Source organism: Herpailurus yagouaroundi, unplaced genomic scaffold (assembly GCF_014898765.1).
Source record: "Herpailurus yagouaroundi ecotype Mexico unplaced genomic scaffold, PumYag 212, whole genome shotgun sequence".
Classification (NCBI taxonomy): Eukaryota; Metazoa; Chordata; class Mammalia; order Carnivora; family Felidae; genus Herpailurus; species Herpailurus yagouaroundi.
Genome location: NW_024412443.1, coordinates 2,725,403 through 2,749,224, shown reverse-complemented (window position 1 = coordinate 2,749,224; position 23,822 = coordinate 2,725,403). Strand labels below are relative to the sequence as shown.

The window sequence follows — 23,822 nt, the reverse complement described above, 5'->3', positions numbered from 1 at the left end:
AAATTTATTGTCAAATTGGTTTCCATACAACACCCAGTGCTCATCCCAAAAGGTGCCCTCCTCAATACCCATCACCCACCCTCTCCTCCCTCCCACCCCCCCATCAACCCTCAGTTTGCTCTCAGTTCTCAACAGTCTCTTATGCTTTGGCTCTCTCCCACTCTAACCTCTTTTTTTTTTTTTTCCTTCCCCTCCCCCATGGGTTCCTGTTAAGTTTCTCAGGATCCACATAAGAGTGAAACCATATGGTATCTGTCTTTCTCTGTATGGCTTATTTCACTTAGCATCACACTCTCCAGTTCCATCCACGTTGCTACAAAAGGCCATATTTCATTTTTTCTCATTGCCACGTAGTATTCCATAGTGTATATAAACCACAATTTCTTTATCCATTCATCAGTTGATGGACATTTAGGCTCTTTCCATAATTTGGCTATTTTGTTGCATATAATTTTCCATACTAGTCTTGTAATCTGTATTTCATTGGTGTCAATTGTTACTTCTTTTCTTTTGTTTCTGATTTTACTTATTGAGTCCTCTATGTTTTGTTTTGTTTTGTTTTTCCTTCATGACTCTGGCTAAAGGTTTATCAACTTCGTTTATCTTTTCAAAGAAAAAGCTCTTGATTTCAGTGATCTTTTCCATTAAAAAATTATTATTTTTTAGAAAGAGAGACAGAGAGACAGCGCATGAGTGGGGTAGGGACACAGAGAGAGGAAGACACAGAATTCAAAGCAGGATCCAGGCTCTGAGCTGTCAGCACAGAGCCTGGCACAGGACTCAAACCATGAACTGTGAGATCATGATCTGAGCCAAAGTAGAACACTTAGCCTACTGAGCCACCCAGGTGCCCCTTCTATTGTTTTTTAGTCTCTATTTCATTTATTTCTTCTTTCATCTTTATTACATCCTTCTACAAACCTTGGCTTTGTTTGTTCTTTTTTTAGTCTTTTAGGTGTAAGGTGTAATATTTTTCTTGTTTATTGAGGTAAGCCTGCATTGTTATAAATTTCCCTCATAGGACTGCTTTTGTTGAGTCCCCAAAATTTAGGACCCTTGTCTTCTCATGGTCATTTTTTGCATGTATTTTTTTAAATTTTCTCTTTGGTTTCTTTATTAACTCACCTGTTGTTTATTTGCATGATGTTTCCTCTTCACATATTTGGAGTTTCTTTTCCAATTTTTTTCTTTTGATTGATTAGTTTTATAGTGTTGTGATTGGAAAAGATACACGAAATGATTTCAGTCTTCTTGAACTTACTGAGACTTGTTTTGTGGCCTAACATGTGATCTATGAGAATATTCAATATGTTCTAAAAAAGAATGTGTATTTTATTGTTTTTGGATGGAATATTCTGTATATATCTGTCATGTCCATCTGGTCTAATGTGTCATTCAAAGGCAGTTTATTGATATTCTGCCAAGGTGATATATCCATTACTATAAGTGGGGTACTGAAGCCCCTTACTTTACTATGTTACTGCCAAATTTTCCTTTTATGCCTGTGAGTATTTTTTAAATGTATTTATGTGTGCCATTGTTGGGTACATAGATATTTACAATTATTATATCCTCTTCTTGGATTTATTCCCTATTGTTATGTAGTGTTCTGTTTTTGAGAGACAGCAAGCAGGTGAGGGGCAGAGGGACAGGGAGAGAGAGAATATCTTAAGCATTTGCTACCTATTCTTCTAGCACTGTGTCACACCCACAAGTTATCCTAAGGACTCAACCACTCCAAGCCAGATACTTTGGGCACTGGGTTAAGGACAAATTTTGTTAAATCCATGCATATAACCCAGCTTCCAGGTGCACAGACATCAACACATGCCACTCCCAGACTCATGCACCAGGTAATCTAGTGTTCAGCCTCCAGCCACTGCAGCACAGCAGGAGACCCAGTAGAGGACTAGTGGCCCAATGCAAGCTTTGCTAACACTGATGACTTGCTCCAAAGTTCCCCAGCAGGCACACCTTTAGGCACACCCTAAGAGTTGGCATGCCTGGGTCCCACTAATATCACAAAGAGAAAACAGAACCTGAAACAGGGGAAAAGTAAGTGCAGATGACTGCGCTGAAAGGAAAAGTGACTCAGAGACAACTGTAGGGCATAAAGAACACATGTAGGATACCTCCTGAATTTCCAGTTTCTGGTGACAGGACACATGGTAATGGAGGGCATTCCAGGACCCCTTCTTCCTAAAATCACTATTTTCAAGAGCAGAAGACATAGCTGACTTTATTAACACAAACAGATACAGAGAGATAGACAAAATGAGTAGAGAGAGAAAATTATCCTAAATTAAAGAACAGGACAAGGCCCTGGTCAGAGATCTAAGCAAAACAGATATAAGTAACAAGCTTGACAGAGAATTTAAAGCAATGATCATCAGGATACTCAATGGACTTGAGAAGAGTAGAAGACATGAGTGAGATACTTAACACAGAGATACAGGGCTCACAAAACAAAATGAAAGACATGCTTGATGGAATGAACACTAGGTTGAAATAATTTAGTGGCCTAGAAGATAGAGTACTGGATAGTAATCAAGCTGAAAAAGAGAGAAAAGAACTATTCAAAACTTAGGGAATTAAGTGACTCCACCAAATGTAATAACATTCATATTATAGGAGTCCCAGAAGAGCGAGAAAAGGAGGAAGAAAATTTATTTGAGTAAATAATATGTGAAAACTTCCATAACCTGAGGAAGGAAACATATATCCAGATCCAAGGGGCACAGAGAACTCCCATCAAAATCAACAAAAGCATACCTTTACCAAGATATATTAAATTGCCAAAATATAGAGATAAATCAAAATTTAAAAGAAGCAAGACAAAAGAAAATAGGAGCTTATAAGAGAAAACCATTACGGCTAGCTGGATATTTCTCAACACAAGATTTGTAAGTCAGAAGGGAATGACATGATGTATTCAAAGTGCTGAATGTGAAAAAATTTGCATTCAAGAAAACTCTATCCAGTAAGCCTATTATTCAGAATAGGAGAGATAAAGAGTTTCCCAGACAAAGAAAAACTAAAGAAGTTCATGACCACTAAACCAGCCTTGCAAGAAATATTAAAGGCCACTCTGAGTGGAAAAGAGAGGATGAAAGTGACAGTATAAAGTTATGAAACAAAAAAACAGTCAAAATAAATACTTCTGTGGGGTACCTGGGTGGTTCTGTCGGTTAAGCATCCGACTTTGGCTCAGGTCATGATCTCAGGTTTTGTGAGTTTGAGCCCCACGTTGGGCTCTGTGCTGACAGCTCAGAGCCTGGAGCCTGCTTTGGATTCTGTGTCTCCCCATCTCTCAGCGCCCCCTCTGCTCATGCTCTGTCTCTCTCTGTCTCTCAATAACAAACAAATGTTAAAAAAAATTTTAAATACTTCTGTAAAAAATAAGTGAAAAACTGACAAAATAAAATGATATAAAATAAATAAAAATAAAAATACAAGGATATAAAATATAATAATACATAAAATGTGGGAAGAGGAAGAGTAAAGAATGGGTTCCACTTAAATTACCATCAATTTAACGTAGACTGATATAGGCAGAAGAGTTTATATACAAACCTAATGATAACCATATATTGAAAAACACCAAAGAATATGCAAAGAATAAAGAGAAACAAGTCAAAATATATCACCAAAGACAATCAGCAAAATATGAAAGAGAAAAACAAGAAAGAATCTGGGAAAATCTTCAGAAAAAAACACAAAACAAATAATAAAATGACAATAATTACATATCTTCAATAATTACTTTGAAAGTAAAAGGACTAAACACTCCAAACAAAAGACATAAGGTGATAAAATGAATTTTAAAAAGAAAGCAAGACCCATCTGCATGCTGCCCACAAGAGACTCATTTTAGACCTAAACACACATGCAGATTGGAAATGATGGAATGGGGAAACACTTATCATAAAAATACATGTAAAAAGTAAGTCAGAGTAGCAATACTTATATTGGACAAAATTAGACTTTAAAACAAGGACTGTAACAAGATACAAAGAAGGGGAGTATAAAATTAAAAAAAAAAAAAAGGTAATCCAACAAGAAGATTATTGTAAATACTACAACATAGAACTAACATAGAAGCACCCAAATACATAAGACAGTTAATAACAAACTTAAAAGAATGAATCAGTAATAAAGCAATAACAGTAAGGGACTTTAACACCCCACTTACATCAATGGATAGATCATCTATACATAAAGTTAACAAGGAAACAATGGGTTTGAATGACAAACTGGACTAGAGGACTTAACAGATATATTCAGAAAATTCCATCCCAAAGCAGCAGAATACACATTTTTTTCAAGTGTACACAGAACATTCTCCAGAATAGATCACATATTACCCCAAAAACCCCGCCTCAACTAATACCAGAAGATTGAAGTCATACCATGCATCTTTTATGATCACAATGCTATCAAGCTAGAAAATAACCACAAGAAAAAATCTGGAAGGACAACAAATAAATGAAGGTTAAATAGCATGCTACTGAACAATTAATGAGTCGATCAGGATATAAAGAAAAAAAAATTAAAAGTACATGGAAAGAAATGAAAATAAAATGGTCCCAAACCTTTGGAATGCAGCAAAAGCTGTTCTAAGAGGGAAGCATATAGCACTACAGGTCTACCTCAAGAAGAAAGAAAAATCACAAATAAATAACCTACCCTTGGAATGCCTGGGTGGCTCAATTCGTTAAGCATCTGACTCTTGGTTTCAGCTCAGGTCATGATCTCATGAGTTTGTGAGTTTGATCCCTGCATCAGACTCCATGCTGACAGTGTGGAGCCTATTTGGTGTTCTCTCTCTCTCTCTAACTCTCTCTCTCTCTCTCTCTCTCTCTGTTATTCCTCCCTCTCCCCCTCTCTCTCTTAGAATAAATAAATAAACTTAAAAAAAATAATCCACCCTTGCACCTATAGCAGCTAGAAAAAGAACAAACAAAACCTCAAACCAGCATAAAAAGGGAAATAATAAAGACTAGAGCAGAAATAAATGATACAGAAAACAACAACAAAAAAAAAAAAACAAGAAAAGGATGTCCACTCACACTACTTTTATTTAACATAGTAGTGGAAGTCTTAACTGCAGTAATCAAATAAATAAATAAATAAATGCCCTCTAAACTGGTAAAGAAGTAGAACTTTCACTATTTTCATATGACATACTCTATATAGAAAACCTGAAAGACTCCACCAAAAATAAAACTACTAGAACAGATAAACAAATTCAGTACAGTTGCAGGATTCAAAATCAATGTACAGAAATCTATTGCATTTCTATACATCAATAATGAAGCAGCAGAAAGAGAAATTAAGAAAACAATCCCATTTAGAATGACATGCAAAATAACAAGATACCTAAGAATAAACATAACCAAACAGGTGAAACACCTGTACTCGGAAAAGTATGAAATGCTGAAGAAAGAAACTGAAGATGACATAAAGAAATGGAAAGATTTCTATGCTTACAGATTGGAAGAACAAATATTCATAAAATGTCTATAATACCCAAAACAGTCTACACATTTAATGCAATCCCTATCAAAATACCACCAGAATTTTTCACAGAACTAGAATAAACAATTCTCAAATTTGCATGGAGCCACAAAAGACCCTCAATAACCAATAGAAAAGCTGGTGACATGACAATTCCAGACTTGAAGGTATATTCTATAGCTGTATAATCCAAACGGTATGGTACTGGCACAAAAATAGACACATAGATCAACAGAACAGAATAGAAAACCCAGAAATAGACCCACAATTATATGGGCAATTTAATATCCAATGGGAAAAAGATACTCTCTTCAACAAATGGTGCTGGGAAAACTAGACAGCAACATGCAAAAGAAGACAACTGGACCACTTTCTTTCACCATACACAAAAATAAATTCAAAATGGATGAGGGGCACCTAGATGGCTCAGTCAGTTGAGCATCTGACTTCAGCTCAGGTCATGATCTCACAGCTCGTGGGTTCAAGCCCCGCATCAGGCTCTAAAGCCTGTTTCACATTCTGTATTATCCTCTCTCTCTCTGCCCCTCCCCCACTTGTGCTCTCCTTCTCTCTCAAAAATAAATAAATAAACATTAAAAATTTTTAAATTCAAAGTGTATGAAAGACCTAAATGTGAAACCATGAAAACCTTGAAGAGAATAGAGGAAGTAACTTCTTTGATACTGTTGATAGCGACTTCTCTCTAGATATGTCTCCTGAGGCAAGGGAAACAAAAGCAAAAATGAACTATTAGTACTTCATCAAAATAATAAGCTTCTGCAGAGTGAAGAAAATAACAAAATTAAAAGGCAAGATATGGATTGGGAGAAGATATCTGCATCTGCATATGACATATAGGAAAGGGTGAGTATCCAAAACATATAAAGAGCTTATACAACTCAACACCCAAAAAAGCAAATAATCAAATTTAAAAATGAACAGAAATATGAAGAAACATTTCTCCAAAGACATACAGACACATGAAACGATGTTCACCACCACTTCCTCTCTGGGAAATGCAAATGAAACCACCGTTAGATATCACTTTACAACTGTCAGAATTGCTAGAATAAAAAAGACAGGAAATAACAAGTATTTATGAGAATGTGGAGAAAAAGGAATCTTCATGCATTGTTGGTGGGAATGTCAAATCGTGCAGCCACTGTGGAAATTTTTTTTCCATTTGGCCTCATATCAATTACCTACCCTTCTCTGATCTCTGCTCTCTGTCAGGGAAAGCTGATCCTTATGGAATGTAGCTCAGATTATTTGCTTGCTGAATTCTAATTGGAGTTCCTGAGTCTAGGCAATTCAAGACACCAGAAAGACATGGAAAAAAATTGGAATGAAAGCCATCAGGATAATTTCTCCCTACTTTGTCCCTGTTTAATTATATCTCTGAGAGTAGCTACTTCCTTACAGCATGTGAAAAGCATCTCCATCTATAACTGTCAGTCTTCCTGTACATGGATGACACTTTCTCCTTCCATTTGTCTTTGAGGCAGTGAGGAACATGCTCCCCCATGAGGCTAACTTCTGGATGTTTCACTATCCCTTCTGTATTTCTAGATTCCCATTCAAAATGGTAGGTATATGAAATCTATAGGGGCACCTGGCTGGCTCAGTCGGTTAAGCATCTTCATTAGACTCACTTTATCTAAACCATCTAGGATGATTTCTCTTACATGTAAAGTCCCTCCTCATTCCATACTTAAATGGTTTCTAATGGTATCATTGAACCACCAAGCTGCCAGACTACTTTTTGCCTAAAAAACATAGCCCAACTATATTTAAACAATTATTGCACAGGTTTCCTGTTCTTTGCACCAAAACTCATTCCACTCTCCTATATAGGCTTTATATATTTTTAGTGTTTTAACATTTATTCATTTTGGAGAGTGAGAGAGACAGAGCATGAGTGGGGGAGGGGCAGATAGAAAGAGGGATACACATAATCTGAAGTAGGCTCCAGGATCTGAGCTGTCAGCACAGAGCCTGATGCAGGGATTGAACTCATGGACTGCGTGATCATGACCTGAGCTGAAGTCAGATGCTTAACCGACTGAGCCAGCAAGGTGCCCCTATAGATTTCATATTAAATGCAACTTCCTCTGGGAGTAAGTCCCTCTCAGTACTGTCAGTTTTGCATTGCCTGTAAACCCCCATTGCATTCACTATCTCTCTCTATCTCTCTTGCTATTTTCTACTTTTTAATTATCTTCAGAAGTTCTGTTCAGTTCAGAAGTACTGTTCTATGGTATTCTTCATTGATCATCAGAATTGTATTTCTATTTTGTTTTGTTTGATAAACATGAACTTTAATCTTTTTTTTTTTTAATTTAAACTTTAGTTGTTAACAGACAGTGCAATATTGATTTCAGGAGTAGAATTCAGTGATTTATCACTTATATACAACACTCAGGGTTCATTACAAGTGCCCTCCTTAGTACCCATCACCCATCTAGCTCATCTCTCACCTCTTCCCTCCATAAACCCTCAGTTTGTTCTCTATCATTAAGAGTCCCTTGTTTGTTTCCCTCTCTCCTATTCCCCCCTTCCCATATATTCATCTGTTTTGTTTCTTAAATTCCACATATGAGTGAAATCATATGGTAATTGTCTTTTTCTGACTGACTTATTTCGCTTAGCATAACACATTCTCCCTCTATCCATGGGGAAAAAAAAGAATTGTAATTTTAGAAAAGCACTAGTTCAAAAGAATTATAAGCACTTATTAACATTGACTGAAAATACATAAATGAAACAATTATGAAATCCAAGTAAACATTTTAAAATTATTAAGACTTTATACCAGTTTTGCAAAGATAAGTCAATTTCTGTAAATATAATAATACTATTCATTAGAATAATAGCCTTAATTAAAATTTTTCATATAATTTTTAAAGTAAGTGCAGAAAAAAACATTTGGTACAATTCACCAGGAATTTGTGATTTTTTTTAAATCTCAGAAAATCAGAAATGAAATGGATATCCTTGTATCTATTAAGAATTATATACCAAAACCAATTTTAATAATATATTTAGTGAAAAAAACTGGAAGACATTCCTTTTAAGACTACAAAAAAAAAAAAAAAAGAAAAGAAAGAAAAAAGACTGCCTGCCATTACTGATTCTACTAAAGACTCTTTGAATGGCCCTGGTCAATATAAGCTAGGAGAAAACACAGTTAATGAACAATTCAAAATTATGAAATATTTAACTGAATTTTACACCTTACTTGTTATTGCTGGTATATAAGGAATCTGCTTAATGTAGCACTGTTATATAAATATTTATGCTTAATATGGGATTGTTACCTAACCAATTTACTAAACCTAACCTAATCATTATTTATTTGATTGATTCAATTATCCAACAAGTATTTATGCAGCCTATTGTAAGCAAATGACATTCTCTTTTAAGTTAGAATAGAAATGATGGAAAACTAATTTGAGGGGCATTAAGGAGACATATCCATGGATATAATGACTAATTTGATATAGAAAGTGAGAGAGGAGAGGATTCACAGATGTCTCTTTTGTTTCTGGTCGAGGCAGTCAAGCAGAAACATATTTTTTCTTGTTTTATTGTATTTTACAGGGACATAATATAATGATTCCTATAGTGAGAAAAAATACTTGATGGAAAAGTGAGAAAAGGACTTCAGTAAGATGTGTAGGCTTCTGAGCTATAAATAGTCCTGAAAGTACTACACCTGTGGAGTAAGGATGTAATTCATAATTCCCACTACTTATGTCTTAGTAGATGTGGCAGCCTATTGCCTTCAGTGATATTATAGCCATTTTCCTTTTTACAAAGAGTGAGAGGAATCCCTACAGGAATTAACTAGAAGGTAACCTCCCAATTTTTAAATCAGGTTGGCTTTTAGCAAAATATATTTATGGAATGTGAAATACAAATTCAGCCCACCTTACTATATCCATATAAATCAACTTGATCAACAAAGTTGATTTGTTGAAGCAGATTTTTAAAAATCTTTAATTAAATTTTTTTTATTTAAAAAAAAATTTTTTTTTCAACGTTTATTTATTTTTGGGACAGAGAGAGACAGAGCATGAACGGGGGAGGGGCAGAGAGAGAGGGAGACACAGAATCGGAAACAGGCTCCAGGCTCTGAGCCATCAGCCCAGAGCCTGACGCGGGGCTCGAACTCACAGACCGCGAGATCGTGACCTGGCTGAAGTCGGACGCCTAACCGACTGCGCCACCCAGGCGCCCCAAATTTTTTTTATTTAAAAAATAAGTACCACTATTGTGAAGAGAGCTGGCATCATGGTACCAAAGAAATAGTTGAAATAATTATGCATTCATTCAAAGAAGCTGTACACCACACAAAGGCAGTCTTTGACTTACAATGATTTGATTTACAATTGTTTAACATTACAATGGTGCAAAAATGATATGCATTCAGTAGAAATCATACTTTTAAGTTTTGATCTTTTGTCAGGATAGCAATATGTGGTGCAATACTCTCATGATGCTGGGCAGCAAGAACAAGCCAAGGTGCAGCTCCCAGTCAGCCATGTGATCACAAAGGTAAATAACTGATACACTTACAACCATTCTGTACCCATGCAACCATTCTGTTTTTCACATTCAGTGTATTATTCAATAAACTGCATGAAATAATTAATACTTTATTATAAAATGGGCTTTGTTCTAGATGATTTTTCCCAACTGTATGCTATTATAAGTATTCTGAGTTTGCTTAAGGTAGGTTAGGCTAAGCTATGATGTCTGATAAATTAGACGTATAAAATATATTTTTTACTTAAAATATTTTAAATTTATGGTGGATTTATTATGGTATAATCCCACTGTAAATTGAGGAAAACTTGTGGTCTATTCCACATGTTGAAAATATTTAGGTGAAGGGAAGATTATATTGTCAAAGGATTTTTTTTTTTCTGGGTCTATAGGCCAAATCCCAAATCAATAAGGTTGAATTAGTAGAAAGGCAAATTTCTAGCTTAATCTAATTTAAACAACAATATAATGAGTATATATTTCAAAATGTGGAGTATTACCTTGGGATAAAACACATTTTGTGGGAATATTGAAACAATTTTGAAGGACCACTACTCAAAAGTACTTGATAGGGATTTGTATACTAGATAAATGAGGCCAGATGCCCTGTAAGATACCTATGAACTTGGATTTTGTACATTCTAAATAAACAGTCTGAAACTAAGAGTAATCACCAAATTATATTCAGAAATTCTTTTTTCACATTTTCAGGCTATAAAACATTACTTTATCTAACTCCATTTTCACAATAGCCTCTCAACTCTATAGGATGGGTATTTTCATACCCACTGAAAATAATAATGACAGTAAGAGAAACTACATGAGTTAACCATTGTCATGTAGCTAGTCATTGGTAGAGTGAAGACAGATGATCAGTAGCTAAACTTCTCATTTACCTAATCCTTGTAAGTAAGCTATAAAAATATAATAACATGATAAAATACATACTGACACAGGAGTTTGGCTACTCAGAAATAAAATAAACTTTACCATTTCTTCAGAATTAAAAGCATATCATGGTTTGCTTCCATTAAGCAATTCTCCAGTTTCCATCATCTCTTCAAATTCCTTTTTCTTTAATCTTTCCCTATCATCTTCCTCAGTGCCCCTTTCATGTCTTTATTATGTAATGTGTAGATGAAAGGATTTAGAGTTGGAGTGACAATTCAATAGAGCAAGGCCATGAACTTGTCCTGGTCCTGGGAGCTGGCTGCAGTGGGCTGCAGATAAGTGGCCATAGCAGTGCCATACAAGAGAAACACCACCACCAAATGTGAAGAGCAAGTCCCAAGGGCCTTTTGGCGGCCTTCATGCGACTGGATCTTCCACATAGCCTGAGCAATGCAGATGTAGGAAATAAGAATGAGAGAGGCACCAGCGGTAAAAATGCACTAACCAGGAAGAGTTCCATCTGATTAAATGTGGTATCCACGCAAGCAAGTTTGAGGACAACTGGTACTTCCCAGAAGATATGGTCTATAACATTCCTTCCACAAAGAGGAACCTGTGCGATGAGCACAGTCTGCACCAGTGAGCTAACCAAGTCGGTCAGCCAGGTTATGGCCACCATTTGCCAACTGATGCGTGGATGCATGGGAACGGTGTAGTGCAAAGGCCAGCATACTGCCACATAGCGGCCAACAGCCATGACTGCAAGGAGAATGCATTCTGTGGAACCCATTGCCAAGGACACATACAGCGGACCAACACAGCCTCCATAGGTTATTGTCTTTTCTGGACCCTGCAGGTTAAACAGCAGCTGGGGAACTGTGCTGGTGGTGTAGCAGAGGTCCATTAAAGACAAGTGAGTGAAGAAAAAATACATTGGGGTGTGGAGCTGGGGATCCAGATGAGCCAATATAATGATGGCAATATTGCCAAGCAGAGTCAACAAGTAGAAAAACAGGTTGATAACAAAAAGGGTCATCTTTAACAGAGGTTGCTCAGAGAAGCCCAACAGGAAAAATCCATCAAAGGAGCTGACATTAGGAATAACCATTACTTTTCATTGCAGTTAGACAGAATAGAAATCTATATATACTCTCATCATCTTTCCTAGGTTCCAACCTAAAAGACGCAAAGAGAGCACATCCCTCTCTGAACCATAAATGATCACTGAAAATTTAAACTCTTAACTCTCTCTTATGCTTACGTTAATATCTTCTTCCTGCCTTCCTTAGAATTTTTTTTTCATTTGTTCATTTTATGTATCTACACTATCTGGAAACTTGTCTTCTCCATTTCTTTACTTTGCCTTCAAATATGCACATATCTCCCCTAGTTTGAAAATTGAAAACAGAGATTTTCATTCTGAACCTAGCTAAGGACCTCAGATATGTTGCAGCTTACTTGGAGCTTTATCAGAAGTTTACATATGCCAGTTCCTATTGCCAAAGAAATTCTTTAAAAAGGGTCTTAAAATAGAAATGGCAGGAAAATAAAAATACATTTGGCCACTTTAAGATGGATTATGTTTGTATACACCATCCCTATTTTACTTTCTCAATATTTTTTAAACTTTGGTTTATACTTTCTGAAAAATTCAATCAAATTATAGAGTGTTCTATGATACTTTTTATCTATATAATAACATTCATGTAATGGAAAAGGACAGAATTCTTTATTCATGTCAAATCCAAATATTGTTTTCAAGTTAGCACTTCCTCCATGACAGAGTGAATAGATTGGCAGTTTTGGATCTATGTGCAAATAATTCATTCAGTCGATTTACACCAAAGAAACATATATCTGTCTGGTAAAATACTGAAAAACAATCTTATTAACTTCCCTTAAATCAAATTAATAACAGAAAACTTTATTCAATTATGTATTTGTTATTTAAAAAATCCAGTTGCTTTACTTTCCATAGAGCTTCTTATCTAAGATCTTTGGACACATACACGTGAAGAGAAAAAAGAGCGATTAATACTGACATTTTTTTTACTGAGGTGAAAAGGCAGACATCAGGAAAGACAAAATAAATCTACTCCTGAAAGGATTATACTCTCCTTTGTCTCTAAAATGAGAGTATAAGGAAGTAACAAAGAGAAATATGGAGTATGTTTACTTGGCCAAGGTCACTGGGGCAAAGAACCCTAAGGAAGCAATTAAGACTTGTGCTCACTAGTGTATAGTTAGTCAGGAATCACTTAGGGAAAAGGATGGCTATAAGGCAGATATTTCTGTCAGTCAAATCTTGCTACTTAGCAAGGAATTACATGCAGTTTTCAGAATCCAAATAAGAGGACTAAATGGTATGAGGCATTACCTACATTTGGAATCTCTAACATTTTCCAAACCTCTGTTCAAAATGCATCTTCTACAGACACAGTTTTAACTGCTATAATAACCCCATCCCTCTAAATAAAATGAGAAATGTAAAATGTCTTACTGGAATGTCTGGTGTAGGTAACATCATTGAAATAGGCTTACAAAAGTATTTAAGTTCGGTATGAACTATTATGCAAGCTTAATCACAACACTCAGACTAACAAGCATAAATAATCCCAAACAACATGAGTATATAACTTTGGGGCAAAAACCAAGTTGGAAGATGATGAGAGTGTCACACATGATTCCCCTGTCTGTGAAAAAGGCATCAATTTAGAAGAAAAACATATGAGCAATTCTAGGAATGCACATGTGCATGCACATACATATGTATACATGAGGCTGGGCTCCATGTCACTTTCTGACAAGATCTTCACAGACATTTTCCACTTGTTCAAAGACATACCACCTTGAGAGTGCCTGTTTTCTAAAACTTTTCATGCTCAGACTCCTGGAAGTACTCACTGACTGCAGATTATTTTATCTATGTAGTCACAAACTCTCTCCGAGCCAAGGATCGGCATGTGTTTTTTCTTTCCCAAGTTTAGAACTTGTTTAGAATTATTTTCCTTTTCGTTTTAAATTTTGTTGCATTGTGACCAGACAACGGTTGTGGGGTAAGTGCTTGTGTTTTAAAAGGTGTTATTATCAGGACGCCTGGGTAGTTCAGTCAGTTAAGCATCTGACTCTTGGTTTCGGCTCTGGTCATGACCTCACGATTTGTGATTTGAGCCTAGGATTGGGCTATGCTCTGACAGCACAGAGCCTACTTGGGAGTTTCTTTCTCTCTCTGCTCCTCCCCTGCTTGTGCTCTTTCTCTCTCTCAAAATAATTAATCATTTTATAAAAGTTTTATTATCAATTATTACCATCATTATTATTTTAGTATTTATTTGTATCAACATTATTATATATAAGGCTAATGCCAGTTTACTTAAACCTAAAAACCAGATAATTGTGTCCCGTCCAAGAAGGTTATGTTGGAAGACACTGAATTGAATTCCTCCACACACACCAAACCTACACCTATATGGAAAGCAATTCCTCTTGAAGAAAAACTGAGGACTAACTGAACAGCTTCTGTACAACAAAAGAAAGAGAGACCACATAGAGAATAACAAGAAAGATCAAGACACAATAATACAAGGAACCCTCACTCCTGATGCTGCAAACTTTAAATCTTTTTTTTTAATGTTTCTTTATTTTTGAGAGAGAGTGAGAGAGTGTGAGCAAGGGAGGGGCAGAGAGAGGTAGACACAGGATCTGAAGCAGGTTACAGGCTCTGGGCTGTCTGCACAGAGCCCAATTCGGGGCTCGAACTCACAAACCACGAGGTCATGACCTGAGGTCATACGTTTGTCTGAGCCACCCAGGTGCCCCTGATGCTGCAAATTTTATAGGGAAGGATGGTACTGAGGGACTATGAGCCAATTCATCTTCTCTGGGGTACATAAAAAAGTGCCACAGTTTAAAACAGCAACTAGTATATAAAAGATCTAGCCTTAGGACTCCACCAAATAGCAAAGGAGCTGCTGGAACTCTCCATATTGAAAGGCTAATGAGCATCATGGTTTGTTTTCCTCATTCACCTTGATACTGGAGAAAAGACAGGGTTCTAGGTGTTATGACTCATCTGTCACCTCAGCAAGGTCCATGCCCCTGGCCCATACTAGTCCCAGATGCTCTGAGGCACATTAAAAAAAAGCTGTACTTTAAAGTGCAACTAGAATAAAAATAAATCAGCCCTAGAACTTTACTAAGTGGTGAAGTTGCTGCTGGAACTCTTCTGTTGGTCAGAGGGCCTGAAAGCACCACGGTTTCCATTCCTCATCCACCTTGATAGTGCAGATGGATACTGGGTTACAGAAAAAACTGTAAAAGAACAGTTGTACAAGAACAACTAGACTATAAAAGAGCCAGCCCTAGAATTCCTCCAAACAGTGGAGGAACTAATGGGACACCCTCTGTGTTGAAGGTTTGGTGAGTAATATGGTTTACCTTCCCCCTCCAACTTCAGAGCATGGATAAAGCAAGTTTGGATGCCACAGCTGGCCCGCTGCCCAGTAAGCTCCTACCCGTAGCCCACGCCAACACTACCCATCCTACCAAGGTGTCCCTAGCACTGCGCACACTGGGTTGCCTCTGGTCAGCACTCACTACAGCTTCAGCCAAGGCGATGATGTGGCCCTGGGGCAAAGCACCCTGGAACACTCCAGGCCCACACCATTTTGGCTCCAGACAGTTTGCTAGGGCATTTCCTGAAGCAGAGTGCTTCAGATCTCACTGGCCCAACAAGGCAACCCATAGGTGGAGTGATCTATGAGCCCTCAGTTCATACTTGCCTTAGTTCCAGCCTCCCCACCAGGCCACTCCCTGCTCTAAGCACCCTAGACCATCTGCCCACACCCTGCTTCAGCCCCAGCCACCCCAGGAGGGCACCCTTTATATGGAGTGCCCTAGGACACTGAGGAGCCCATCCACCCTCAGCCCCAATAATCCCACCAGAACACACCCTGCACTGAGCACCTCAGGAGACCCCAGCTTGCAACCACTTCAGCTATAGCTGTACTCCCATAGCACCCTCTGCACAGAGAGCTATAGCTGTCCTGCCAGTGTGCACCCTATGCAGAGTGATAGGGTGGAATCACTGGCCTGAGCCCTATCTCAGCTACAGCCCCACAACCAGGGGGCCATCTGCACAGAGAGCCCCAGGTCACCCTAGTTTACCCCCACATTGGCTTCAGCAGTCTTGCCAGGTGACTTCTGTGCAGAGAATACAAGGGCTGCCCCAGCCTGCACCCACTCAGACTACATCCTACCAGTGCGTACTGTGCACAGAAAGCCTCAAGATGCCCTGGCTTATCCCCACACCAGTTTCAGCTGTCCTGCAAGGGTGTCATCTGCAAGGAGAGCCCCAGGATCTACCCCAGCCCGTGCTCACTGCAGGTTTGGCTATTCCACCATGGCCACCCAGCACAGAGTGCCCCAGGATCCCTGCCCATGCCAGACACAGATCCAGATAATCAGCTAGTCGCTAGACTCGCACTGTATATACAGATAAAATCCTACAAAAGACTATTTTTTTTCACTGTAGGAGAAATAGCTGTTCCATATAATTCATAGAAACAAACCCAAAAGTTAAGCAAAATAAGGATATGGGAGTATAAGCTCCAAACAAAAGAATAAAACAAAACCCAGAAAAATAATTGAATGAAACAGAGAAAAGCAATATGCCTGATAGAGTTTAAAGTAATGATCCTAAAAATGCTCACTGGACTAGAGAGAAAAGTGGGACAACTCAGTGAGAACTTCAAAAAGATAGAAAAAAAATTTAAATCAAAGTTGAAGAATATAGTAACAAATAAAAAAAATATAGTAGAAGGAATCAACAGTAGATTAGTGAATACATAAAAACAGATCAGTGATCTGGAAGATAGGATAATGGAAAACACCTAAGCAGAACGAAAAGCTGAACAAAGAATTTTTAAAAATGAGAATAGGTTAAGGTATCTTTTGGACAACATCAAGCAAAGAAGCAGTCACATTGTAAGTGCTCCACAAAAATAAGAGAGAGAGAAAGAGGCAGAAAATTTATTTAAAGAAATAATAGCTGAAAACAACTAAATGGGGCAAGGGAACAGAAATCCAGGTCCAGGAATCACAGAATTCAAACCAAGATGAACCCAGAAGGTTCTCACCATAGCACATAATAATAGTCAAAAATTAAAGGTGAAGAGAGAATTTTAAAAGCAGGATGAGAAAAGCAACTGGTATCAAGGAAACACCATAAGACTATCAGTTCATTTTCATCAGAAAGTTTATAGACCAGAAGGGAGGGAATGGCCATAATATATTCAAAATTCTGTAAGGAAAAACCTACAACTAATACTGTACCCTGTAGATTATTATTCTGATATTTATTTATCTTGAGAGAGAGAGAGAAAGATGGTGAGCTGGGGAGGGGCAGAGAAAGAGGGAAAGAAAGAACTGTGAGAAGGTTCTGTGCCATCAGAGCAGAGCCCAATGTAAGACTCAATCTCACAAACCATGATATCATGACCTGAGCATGATTTTCTGCTTAGAAGATCTGTCCATTGATGTAAGGGGTGTGTTAATTTCCCTACTAGTATTGTTTACCATTAATTTCTCTATTTACATTAATACTTGCTTTATATATTTAGGTACCTCAATGTTGGGTGCATAGATATTTACAATTTTTATACCCTTTTTTTGGATTGATCCCTTTATCATTATATAATGTCCTTCTTTGTGTCTTGTCACAGTCTTTGTTTTCAGGTCTATTTTGTCTAAGTATTCCCACCCCAGGTTTTTTTTTTTTTCTTTTTTCTTTTTTTCTTTTTCTTTATTATTTTTTTTTTTTAATCACTTCTATTTATGAGGCATATGTATTTTTTCTCCTTTCACTTTCAGGCTATCTTAGTCTGGTTTGTCTATTATAGGTGGCATATAGTTGAGTTCCACCACCTTATATCTTTTTTTTTTTAACTTTTTTTTTAATGTTTATTTATTTTTGAGAGACAGAGACAGAGTGCCAGTGGGGAAGGGTCAGAGAGAGAGAGAAAGACACAGAATCTGAAGAGGCTCCAGGCTCTGAGCTGTCAGCACAGGGCTCAACGCCAGGCTGAACTCACAAGCCCTGAGATCATGACCTGAGGCGAAGTCGGACGCTTAACTAACTGAGCCACCCAGACACCCCACTATATCTTTTGATTGGAGAATTTAGATCATTTACATTTAAAATAATTATTGATAGTTGTGTATGTATTGCCATTTTATTAATTGTTTTCTGATTGTCTTTGTAGTTCTTTCCTGCTCCTTTCTTCCCTTGCTCTCTTTTTTTTTTTGGTGATTAGTGAGTTTTTCAGCTGTTGTGCTTGGGTTTATTTCTTCTTATTTTTTGTATATCTATTATAGGGTTTGGGTCTGTGGTTACTATGAATTCCATACGCAGGATCCTAAGTATATAACAGTTTACATTATTCATGGTCATTTAAATTTGAACACATTCTAAAATAACTTCTTTTTTACTCCCCTTTTCATGTTTATAAATATGTTGTTAAATTCTACATTTTTATTTATAAAAACCCGGCCGGGCTGCCCTGCCCCCATCCATGTTAACCCAAGTCCGCGTGCAGACCCCAGCTCCGTGGCTGCCCCTGGGAACCTCCTGATAGCACAGCCTCATCTGCACCCTTCACTGAGGCCCTGGAGACAGCAGCTCCTGGAGCGCGGCCCTGCACAGGATCCCTGGGGGCGCCTCCGGATCTGGCGGTGGGGTACTGGGGTTCTCCCCTGTGACTTGCCCTAGGCACCCTAGGGACGGTGAGCAGGAGGAGCAGACGTGTCCCCTCTGCAGCTCGGGGCCCCCGCCTGAGCTGTAACTGACCAGTGTCTAGAACGAGTTGGAGGCGAGAGAAACGACTTAAGAGACCAGAGGCTCCGCGTCTGGATATTCACACTGTTTACTTACTGCGATCTCTGCCTGGACTCGGCCATCCTTCTCAGAAAGGCGGCTGGAGAGCGCATAACCACAGGACATTGACAGGGCAGCCGCGCCCCCTAGAGGGCACTGTGCGGGCTTCCAACATGTTGAGAAAACCTCACAAGTTGGTGCACGCTGTTAAGAAAGAGGTTAATCACAGAAACAGCGAAGCATAGGAGTAGCTGGGGAACAAATTAGAGCAATGGAACATGGTTTCTCCTACCATACTGGGAAACCCTATAAAAATAGGTAACACTAGGGGCGCCTGGGTGGCTTGGTTGGTTAAGCGTCCGACTTCGGCTCAGGTCATGATCTCACGGTCCGTGAGTTTGAGCCCCGCATCGGGCTCTGTGCTGACAGCTCAGAGCCTGGAGCCTGTTTCAGATTCTGTGTCTCCCTCTCTCTCTGCTCCTCCCTGTTCATGCTCTGTCTCTCTCTGTATCAAAAATAAATAATGTTAAAAAAAAAGATTAAAAAAAATAGGTAACACTTGTCATAAACTACGGGACGGGAACTTAAAAATGAGATGCTCTCCCTGGGAGCCTTTTGGAACAAGGAATCAAAAGGCTTTCTTAAAAGTGCCTCCACTTTGATCTAGCTATTCCTTTTTGTGTGTTAATCCTTAAGTTTCTGACAATCAAGAAGAGGAGTAGTAAATTAAAGGATTACACAGAAGCATTGGTTATCATAGCAAAATTAAGAAAAATATTGAATTGTTTAAATACACTGATAACATCCATATAATGGACTACTATGCAATTATTAAAAATGATACTGTGAAAGAATACAATCAATGGATCAATAGACAAATCACAAAGGGTACTAAAAAAATACATGGAGGGGTGCCTGGGTGGGTACCTCAGTGGGTTGAGCATCTGTCTGAATCTTGATTGCAGCTCAGGTCACGATCTCATGATTTGTGGGATGGAGCCCATCCAGCTGGCTGGCTCTGTGCTGACAGTGTGGAGCCTGCTTGGGATTCTCTCTCCCCCTCTCTCTCTGCCCCTCCCCAGCTTGTGTGCACATGTGCTTGTGTTCTATCTCAAAATAAATAAATAAACTTTAAAATATACATAAAGACAAATGAAAATGAAAACACAAAATCCAAAATTTGGGAGAGGCAATAAAAGCAATTCTAAGATAAAAATACATAGCTACACAGGCACACCTTAACAAACAAAACACTCTCAAGCATTTAACTTCACACCTAAAGGAACTAGAAAAAGAATAACACACAAAGCCCAAGGTTATGTTAGTTCCAGGAGTACAATACAATGATTCGACAATTCTACACATTACTGAGGGATCCTCAAGGTAAGTGCACTCTTAATCCCCTTCACCTATTTCACACATTTCCCGCCCCCTCTTCCCCACTGGCAACTGCCAGTTTGTTCTCTATATGTAAGAGTCTGGTTTATTTGTTTGTTTGTTTCATTTTTATTTGTTCATTTGTTTGTTTAAGTTCCAAATATGTTTGAGATCATATGGAAAATTCTAATGTTATAACAAATCATGAAGAATCAACAGTCACTGTCTTCCTGCAACTGAAGTCAAGCTTATTCTGTACACCATAGGACAGGCCAATAAGTCAAGAGGCACAATGTTGGGGTGAGAAAATGACTTTATTAGGAAGTCCAGCAAACTAGGAAGATGGCATACTATTTTCCTAAAGAACCATTTTCCTGTGGCATGAAATTTGAGCTTTTGTGTTAGCAAAAGGGGCATGCAGGAGGGGGCTCGGAATCAAAAGATGACTGACATTTGCAAACATCCAAGGAAAGATATGTAACTTCTCAGTCCATGGTCAGTTGACCTTTGCATACAGAAATCTTGTCATGTCATTTCTGCAAATCTTAAACATAATATACTCATTTCTGTACATACTTTCTTTTTTCCTCAGGTGAAGTAGTTTTCAGGTAAAAGCAGTTTTTGCAAATCTTAGCTGTAAGCAAAATTTCTTTAATTATTAACATGCCAACATGCAGGGCTAAGCAGAAGTTTCTAAGCTATAGCTTACAACTGTAAGGGAAATAGAAGCAACATGGTGTCAGACATGCTGTTTTTTTTTTTTTTCTGTTACAATCCCATTATATAAGCTGCTTTATAACAATATATTACTGACCTTCATTCTATGTTTTAATTTGAGTGATCCTGGCTTGCCGACCTCAAAGGGCCATGGACCTGGGGCGGCGAAGGAACTGAGAAAAAGAGAGGACAGTATAGCGAGGCACAGGGGACCCCGAGCTAACAGCCCGAGGTACCGAAGTTTATTGTACATCTTCTTATATACGTTTTCAGGAAAAACAGATCAGCAATGATTAACAACAGAAGCTTAGGAAAGCATGTCAACAATGTACATCTGATTCAGCTATCCTACTTATCTTGAGTACCAGAGCAGTCTTGCAGATACATATGATCCGATAAGAATCTTTATGATAGAAGCAAAGACAAAGAAGGGAGTGAATGTTCTGTACTATATACAGTTGGCTTCCTTTGAGCAGAACATCCCTATCTGTCTACTAAAGAACAGACTGCATTTTCCAAGGGCAATTCACTCAAGTCCTTTCAGGTTATTTTTAACCTTATGATCTTGAGTTTTCTCAGATATCTCAGAGGCTGAATGAATATGCGCCTATGGTCATTGTGATGTTCTGTTTCCCACACTGGCATGTGAAATTTTTGATGTGTTCACAATAAAATTTTACTAATTACTATTTTTTTTATTCATTGGTTTTACTTCAGCTATTCCTGAACTTTTGACAATTTCATTGAGCTACATTTCACATCAAAAGAAAAATTATAAGAAAATATTTAACTATAGTCATGGTATGCATGGAGAAGTAATTGATATTGGAATATCCTAATGTCTGTGACTTAATTTTAAATGCTTCAAAAAACTAAAGTTAATTGATGAATAACTTTTCAGTCTCCAAAGAACCAGAACCAATAAGATCAACAGATCTTTATCTATCTATCTATCTATCTATCTATCTATCTATCATCTATCATATTTATCTATCATCGATAATCTATTCTCCATTTATCTATCTATAGAGACAGATTAAGGAATTGGCTCACACAATTGTAGGAACTGGTGTGTCTGAAATCCCTAAGATAGGTCTGCAGGCTGGAGATTCAGGTAAAAGCTAAAGGTGAAGTCTTGACCCTAAATTCTACAAGATAGCAGTCTGAGAGTTTGGTGGGGTTTCCATGTTGCAGTTTTAGAGAAAATTCCTTCTTTCTTGGGTGATATCACTTTTTATTCTGTTAAGACTTTTAACTGAATGGGTGAGCCCCACCTTCATTATAAACCATTATCTGCTTTACTCAAAGTCTACTTATTTAAATGTTAATCAGATATAAAATTATTTAGTAGCAAGATCCATACTGCTGTTTTGCCAAACATCTAGGCACCATAGCCTAGAGAAATAAACACATAATATCAACCATCACAACCCACCTCCTGTCTATGTGGAATTCATACACATCTCCCTAACCAAACTAAATATCTAAATAAAGAAACTAATAAGCAAAATGGGTGAGGGTGGTCAAAAGCTAAAAATTTCCACTTGTATAGTAGGCATTTACCCAAATGATGCAAAAATATAATTCAAAGAGATACATACACTCCAATGTTTATAGCAGCATTATCAAAAATAGCCAAATTATGGAAAGAGTTCACATGTCCATCCACTGATGCATGGATAAAGAAGATGTGGTTATATACCTACAATGGAATATTAGTCATAAGTGCCATTTGCAATGATATGGATGGAGCTAGAGAGTATTATGTTAAGCGAAATAAGTCAGAGAAAGACAAGTACCAGATGATTTCACTCATGTGTGGAATTTAAGAAACAAACAACAACAACAACAACAACAAAGGAACACAGGGGAGGGGAAGGGGAAGAGAAGAAAACCAAGAAACAGACTCAACTATAGAAAACAAACTGATGGTTACCAGAAGAGAGGTGAATGGGAGAATGCGTTAATTAGATGATGGGGATTAAGGAGGAAAATCTTTGTGACAACCACACAGTGTTGTATGCAAGTGTTGACTCACTAAATTGTAGACCTGAAATTGATGTTATGCTGCATATTCACTAACTGGAATTTAAATAAAAACTTGCAAAGAAAAAAAAATCCAGTTATGAGATTTAAAAAATATCTTAGGGATGTAATATTAAGCATGACTTTGGTTAGTGAGACTTTATTGCATATTTGAAAGTTACTAAGAGAGTAAATCTTTGTTTTTAATGTTTGTTTAAAAAATAGAGTGTGGGGGGCGGGGATCAGAGAGAGAGGGAGACAGAGAATCCCAATAAGGCTCCTCCACTCTGTCAGTGTAGGGCCTGATGTGGGGCCTGAACTCATGAACAATGAGATCTTGACCCGAGCCAAAATCAAGAGTTGCATGTTTAACCGACTCACTCATCCAGGTGCCTTTAACAAAGTAAATCTTAAAAGTTTTCATCACAAGACAAAAAAAAAAAAAAAAAAAAAAAATTAACTATCCTTGGTAATTTAACTATGGTGGATGTTAACTATATTTACTGTGATAATTGTTTTTCAGTATATACATATATCAAATTATGTTGTACATCTAAAGCTAATACAATGCAATATGTAAACTATATCTCAAATTAAAAAAAAAAACTTAAAAACTAGAGTAAAAAACTCTCAGAGATTATCAGACTGGATTAGAAAAAAAAGAATCTGGGGTGCCTGGGTGGCTCAGTGGGTTAAGCATCTGACTTCAACTCTAGTCATGATCTCACAGTCCATGAGTTTGTGCCCCAGGTTAGGCTGTGTGCTGACAGCTCAGATCCTGGAGCCTGCTTTGGATTCTGTGTGTGTGTGTGTCTCTCTCTCTCTTCCCCTCCCCTACTCTCATTCTGTCTCTCTCTCCCCATCTCAAAACTAA

The 23,822-nt window shown here is 37.7% G+C and overlaps 1 pseudogene; it reads right to left on the bottom strand.

Moving 5' to 3' along the window:
* Positions 1-11,141: 11,141 nt before the first annotated feature.
* LOC121016707 (olfactory receptor 2G3-like) lies at positions 11,142-12,064 on the bottom strand (annotated as a pseudogene).
* Positions 12,065-23,822: the final 11,758 nt, after the last annotated feature.